Below are 7,111 nucleotides of genomic sequence, written 5' to 3'. Positions count from 1 at the left end.
TAGTTTAGCTAGTAGGAGAATGACATTTTGGTATTCATGTTGAATATGTGTCTCCCTTTCTTGCATAAACATTACTAATTTAAGGAGGCATGGAGAAATCTCTTAAAAACGGGGACAAAAACGCATGTCTAGAAGTAAGTTGATATCTTTTTCATCTTCAACCAATCATTTTATAAAATTTTTGTAATTTGACTCGGGTCCCCTGGATGAGAGAGCTTGCTCACGAAAAAAATCTCAAAATCCAAGCAAGACCACTGGATCACATTAGAATCGTACGCATAGAGAAGGTGCGAAACCACAATGCCGATTAGAGCACCGATCTCACAAAACCATACCCGGCGTCACTAAAATGAAAAAAAGGAAGGAAAGGAGAAATAGGATCGACTGGTTTTTCACTAAGATCTGGGACGCCCGGTAGATAGATACCTTTAATATTTTTTCATTTCCTTTGATTTCCTTTCCTTTCTGTTAGCGAGAAAATAAACATTTTTTCTTCTTATTATTATTATTTAAAAAGACGTTCGGATCGTGCCTCCTAACCCGATTGATATAACCCGTTTTCAACGACAAACCCTAGTTTTTCTTTAACTTTCACTAGGAATCAGTTGATCAAAAACACAAAACAAACACAATATGGAAAACCCTAAACACCTATGATCTCAACTCAACCCACACCCTACTCTCGAACCATTACCTTCAATTCGATCAAGGAAACGATGGCTGGTGGAGGATTTCCATAGATTGTCGATACAAGCGTTCGTGAAGCGGGATACAGATGTTCTATTGCTCATGTGTACAAACATGTTTCGAACCAGAGATCGAAGGATACATGTGCTGCGATTTCCCTATCCCACATGATGACGATTTACTTCCGAATGAGAAACTGGGAGAAGTACATGAACCTGGTCCTTGATCCAGCCCCCCTTACTCGTCATCGACACCTTCTATGGAAGCCGTTTACTGCAACCCCAAGGCCGGACTGATTGCCAAACACCCCGATTCCAAACCACCAATTAAGTTTTGGGTAAACCCTCTTCTCGGTTACACCCGCCTTCACGAAATGAGGGACGCGCTTCTCAGGAACTTTGCCCCTGACGGTTTCTGTCTTCCCATGCTTGCTAGCGCCCCTTGCCTGAATTTCGGTCTCGAATGGACTGCCAGAAAAACCTCCAAAACTCGTCCGTATCTTGGACAAGCAACGAGTGAACCTGACCACGCCTTCTTGATTGTTGCTATTCACGTTATATCTGCAAAATGGATGAGTGTTAAGCTTAAGAATACATGGGGAAAGGAAAATATGGCTGGGTCAACATCCGTTACCTCGGCGTGATTTTTGGCTTCGATGACCCTGTTGTCACCGGCTTCATTGAACAGTATATCGCTGGTTGGTACACGTCTCTCATCTATCCTTAGACTTTTAACCTTTTCGTTAGTGTAATGCCTTGGATCTTGTTGAATATGTTGTGCTAGTTTTGCATATGGTGCGTGCGTGCCTATGAAAGTTTACTTACTTTGGTTTTACTAGCGTTTTAAAGTTTCCTTGTTTTGTTTCGATGCTTCTAAAACATGATGATTTGGGTACATTTACTGATATATATATCATATAGATATTTGTGGTGTTTTTCTTTTTCCTTTTCTTTTTAGCTTCTAGACATGGTTATGGCGTTTATAGGTAGGTTTTACACAGCGGCGTATATGTATGCTGGTGAACGGTTCACTAATTCCAGCCAAGTGGCAGATGAGAGTAGAAGAAGTCGGAAAAAAAAACTAATTTTTTTCTCAACAGTATCTAAAATTCGGCCCCTCTTCATGAGATCAACTGCTTCCTTGAGCAACAGATACAAATGATACGGAATACAATCAGGTGATGACCCGGGAGAATAAAACCCAATTTGGATTGGTCTTCTAAACCTAGGCATGCCTGTATCAATTTTGGTCCTCCTTATCTAAACAAACAAAAGAATATACATCATAGTGCCTCGAAGTTAATAAAATTTAAGACATAATAAAATTCAACAGAAACTCGATCTCACCTTATCCAGAAAAGCCTTATCATCTGATGAAGACAGGTGGGTTCTCTTTAACTAAACAAAGAGCAAAAAAATCATATTGAACACAGATGCTCATAAATAAATACAACACAAACTCCTTATTATGCACATATGTTGTATTATTCATACCATATTTCATGAATGCTGCAAAACAACAAAAATGTACTAATGATTTCTTTGTGCCTTTCTGGACCACTAATGATAGTAACCGGTAACTCCTTCTTAGGACCACGAGATGTCGTTTTCCTCGTTGTTATTGTCTATTCTAGGATCAATTTGTTGTTTCGGGGAAGGTTGGCGTGCCACGTGCGTGAAAAAAAAATCCATTATTGAAATAACAAAAATGATATATTTGTTATCAAGAATTTTAAAAATAACCTAATTGCGATCTTTTAGAAAAAAGTTTAAAGGAGGAGCTAATTCTCAACTAGTTTTGGATTTTAAGTTTCTTACTTGCACTCATTTAGGGGTGTTCATCGAATCGAATAACGAATTTTCAAGTTAATCGAATCGAATAATTCGAATAATTTATTTTTTTTTGCTGGTATTCGTATTCGAATCGTATTCGTTTAAAAGTTGGATTATTCGATTCGTATTCGTATTCGTATTCGTATTCGTATTACATCCCATATTCGAAATTCGATTCTATTCGTATTTGAAACTCGAATTTGAATCGAATTCGAATAAATTTGAATTGGTTCAAGTTCACATATGTCAAAAACTTCCAAAGTTATAATCATCAATGTAAAACACATACATATAAGTTTAAAGTAGCTACAATAACAAATAAAAATAAGTTCAAAATTAAGTATTAGCAAAATTAAGAAATATCAGTATGAGTTATTGAGATTTATTATTATGTTTTGACATTTATTATGACCCAAATTAAAAAATTAAATATATATTAATATATTATGTAGTTTGAATTCGAATTTCGAATCGAATCGAATAAAAAATCATGAATTCGTATTCGATTACTATACTCGAATACGAATCGAATCGAATTCGAATATTTTGAAATCGAATTCGAATCGAGTCGAATTTCGAATGTTTCGAATTCGAATCAAATTTTGAACACCCTTACACTCATTTGGCCAAAGCTCGAGCATCGGCATCATTGGTGTACATAGCTCATGCTAGTTCCATACTTGACAATGGGACTAGGGCTAACATACCCTCTTAAGGTGCAATGCCTTCTTTTCAACCAGTTGACCGTAAAACTGATGGGCCGCAACTTTAAGCGGCTCAAGTAGCTCCAATAGCACACCATGGTTCACCAATTGAAAGAACCCAAGAGTTTCAGCAGCATTTTCAATGGCCTTGACCTATCGGTTTGAACCGACAACCCGGTTTTAAACCCAAGAGATTTTTTATATTTTTTTGCTGCTCATATTTTTAAAAATAACTTTTAACCTAGCGAATAAATTCGAACGAGTAGCCACATCAAACGACGATTCCTTAATCAACCAATTTTGTAACCTGCAAATGCAAGGTTGGTTTCTTTACATCTTTTGTAATTGACAAATTTTGTATACAAAGGATAAACTCCCTATTTGATTCAATCATTGTTCATGTGTGATGTTCGGTTCATTTACCATGTTTATTAATGTGCTTTTTGGTTACTTTTTGAGTTGAAGTTGTATTTATATAAGATTACAAGGTAAACTATTCAACCAGGTTTAACCTTTCGATACATCGTAGTTCAACCTATTGTACCATTTTTAAAAACAAAACCCGTACAACTAAAAAAAACGGTTTTTAAAACATTTATTTTGAGACCAATATAAGTTTTGGATTTCATATAAATAGTTTTAGCATCTGAATCATGGATATCACTTTTAGATCAAAGTATTCAGTAGGTACATGAAATCAATAGTCGGATAAAACAATAAATTTTTTCAAAGAGTGAGATGTTCTTTGTTAAAATAGTATTAAAATGTTTTTTTATATAGTATTTTTTTAAAAACCAATACACTAGTAAAATAATATTTTTTTTGTTATTGGTGTGAAATTAACATTTAACACAACCCAAACTATATATGGATAATGGGTAAACGAGCAACAAGCTACGCCGCTACACTTTTTGGATCACAAAGCCTATTCTACTAAATATCAATCATTGATTCCTCGGGCTCTGCGAGTTACTGTGGACCACATTCTGCACCCGCTCTAAAAAACGAACCGCCTCGGGAGTTTATACTATCAGACCATATGATTACTTTATATATTGATTGAGCCATCGCAACCGCTTTACAGTTATCGGTTGCAACTAACTCTATTGCTAATAATCTTTAGCAACTTTACTACTATCAATGTTTAGTAACTCTATTACTACCGAACTTTGTTGCTAACGATCTTCAATAACTGGATTACTATAATGAAGTGAAACTAATATTTAAATAGTATTTGAATCGGTTGAATACATTTTTATCTTACATTTTTTATCTTGTGTGGTCTAGCACAATGCATGTGGAGTGATATCTCAATGGTGCAAGTTGCCCACTATTTTTTGTTTAGTTTCACGACTTGTTGGAGCTCCATAAATTTTCGAATTTTTCTAAATGTAAAGAAAATATTTTCCAAGCGGCATGCTTGATGGCGACGTGGTGCTTGTGAAAAAGAGAAACGAGCTTGTTCATGGCGGTGGTCCAATCCATATTTCAAGTTTGATTGAGGAAATAAAAGTGTTGGGGTTCTTTTGGCTTAAAAATAAGGGGAAATTGAGGGGGCTCTTTTGGAACGATTGATGTAGGTTTAAAGTGTAAGGTTGTTTGGTTATAGGCTTTGTGTTTTGGTGGGTTTGGTGATTGTTTTCGGTTTTCTAGCGTCTTCCTAGTTATTAATATCGGGATACACTCGTCTTTCGATCCGGGGGAAACTCTCAGCTAAGGTCAACGCCCGTGAACACTCACCCGAAGGCACAACAGCGTGGCGAAATAAAACTCGTTCAGTTCAAGGATACAACTAGTGAACGACACATACTCGCCTAGTCTCCCGTCATCACTCGGTTCGGCCGAAACTATATGATGGGGCAGGAATCGAACCTTGGTCACATGGAACACCAAGTCTCTTCCTTACCACTCCACTACTAACTCATTAGCGCTTTATTTATGTCTTTTCTTTTTAACGGATAAATATTTGCACTCTATGGGATTTGAACCCCTAACCTCTCATTTCACACCTTAACCACTTTACCACCTTACCAAAGTGGAAATGACTCGTTAATAATGACTTAGTATAACTTCAAGTTTTAATGTCATTGATGTGTTAGGTAATTTGTCAGTAACATTAATTTCTGTTGGTAATCCGTCGATGACCTTCTTGCCATGATCCGTCAACAACAATTCCATCAATGATCCGCATGTGAAGATGTTACCCATGCTTGGTTTCCTCATGAACCTTCACCAACTATTTCCTAATATGCCTGCCGACGAAAGTCATCTACTTTTATATAGACATGTGCAAAACGGGTTATATCCTAAACCGGTTCGGGTTAAAAAATGGTCCAGGTTAGTCAAGGCACAGTCAAAACCAGTTTGGAAGAAACTAGATCGGGATTAAAACCGGTTTGGATCAGGTTGAAACCAGTTTGGGGATGCTTTTCAAATCTGGTAGGGTCCAACTAGTTTGTGGGAACGAGACTAGGAACCGGTATACGAATCGGCAGGTTGGGTCAGGTCCTAACCGGTTTGGATTAAACCGTTTTTTTTATTTTGGTGTAGCAGGTCAGGTTATAAAATGAGTTGGCGGGCCTAAACCGGTTTCTTTTTACACCTTTACTTTACACCCAAAGAGTTATTACTTTATAAGGTTGTAGTGTCAAGATTAGAACATTTATGGGCAAGAAGCTGATAAAGAATGACACCCATATATTTCATACTAATTTTTAGAATTTCTTTACACAATCAGATTACAGAGCATCACCAAATTATATGCAATTAAAGCCCTTTAACATCTAGAAAAAAACAAACATTTCTACATGAAATTCTGTCATCACTCTTATAAAAATAATAATCATCGTCTGATTTCATCAACTGGCGGTGCTGCAAATCTAACTTCTGCTGGGCGCGCGACTACCACCGTTTCATCAGCAAAAAGGGTTTTGATAAATAATGGGGTTTTTAGGGGTCGTCGCCCTGTCATTTTTGGGTAGACGTCTTCGAGAAAAAAGTAGGCGTGGCCAGCTATCATTCCCTGTATTTTTCAACAAATTAGTTCTTTTTGGTTAATTTGGGTCCACATGATTGCAGCATTGTTTTGAAACTACATACTTCATGAAAATTGAAAAGATTGCAATTTTCGTTTTTATTGGATATGTAAAGTAACAAGTATTAACAGCATGAAACATATAACAATAAATATTAGGGACTTACAAGTAGATCCACCCAAGCACTAGCACCAACAAGAACAGAGAATCCCAATAAAACCTGCAAGTAGAATAACAAGATTAACAATCTTTAAATCAAATGAATTCTATATTCCTTAAGTTTTAGAAAAAGAAAGATCCAAGATTAACAACTTTTGTTTCTAGGTGCAAACTTCTTATAATCAACACCATTACAATATTAGACCATTCCTATTTCGACCAAACACATGGGTTGGTTGGCCAGAAAGTTAAAGAGAAAAACATAAACTAAAATTCACCCCGAACCAAGGTCGGTTCACCCACCAAAGACCCAAAGATCACCATTTTTTTTAATATATATCTTAAGACACATGCCATGTTTCTATTATTTAAAATGAAACTTAACATTTAAAAAAATATAATATCATTTAGTGTATAATATTGGCATACTTCCATCAATTTAATGTTGGTAAAGTTAGGGTATAATATTGGCATGCTTCCATATCTACTCCCAGTTCTCTATTTATCGCTATAATAGTCCCAATCAATTTAATGTTCATAAAGTTAGTGTACAAAATATAATCAGTAGAAGCAAGTATTGTGTCACTAATATAATTAGCTTTAGGAAACCTGCTGATGCATTGCATCGCATCACTTGTTTTACAACACGTGCCAGAGATCAGTTATAAAGACCGATCATTTCAAAAAATCAATA

The 7,111-nt window shown here is 36.0% G+C and overlaps 2 long non-coding RNA genes across 2 annotated transcripts; both read right to left on the bottom strand.

Moving 5' to 3' along the window:
• Positions 1–415: 415 nt before the first annotated feature.
• LOC143598258 (uncharacterized) lies at positions 416–3,305 on the bottom strand. Its single transcript, XR_013147079.1, has 3 exons — positions 3,130–3,305; positions 1,321–2,503; positions 416–1,247 (listed from the first exon to the last, which is right to left on the bottom strand). It is a non-coding gene; the product is annotated as an uncharacterized LOC143598258 (long non-coding RNA).
• A 2,595-nt stretch (positions 3,306–5,900) lies between these two features.
• LOC143598257 (uncharacterized) lies at positions 5,901–6,958 on the bottom strand. The gene is made up of 2 exons (XR_013147078.1): positions 6,425–6,958; positions 5,901–6,245 (listed from the first exon to the last, which is right to left on the bottom strand). It is a non-coding gene; the product is annotated as an uncharacterized LOC143598257 (long non-coding RNA).
• Between the last annotated feature and the right edge of the window lie 153 nt (positions 6,959–7,111).

Source organism: Bidens hawaiensis, unplaced genomic scaffold (assembly GCF_021521415.1).
Source record: "Bidens hawaiensis isolate Kalapana, Puna unplaced genomic scaffold, B.hawaiensis_p1.1 tig00049857_1, whole genome shotgun sequence".
Lineage (NCBI taxonomy): Eukaryota > Viridiplantae > Streptophyta > Magnoliopsida > Asterales > Asteraceae > Bidens > Bidens hawaiensis.
Note: the sequence above shows the minus strand (reverse complement) of the source record. Positions and strands in the feature narration are given on the sequence as shown.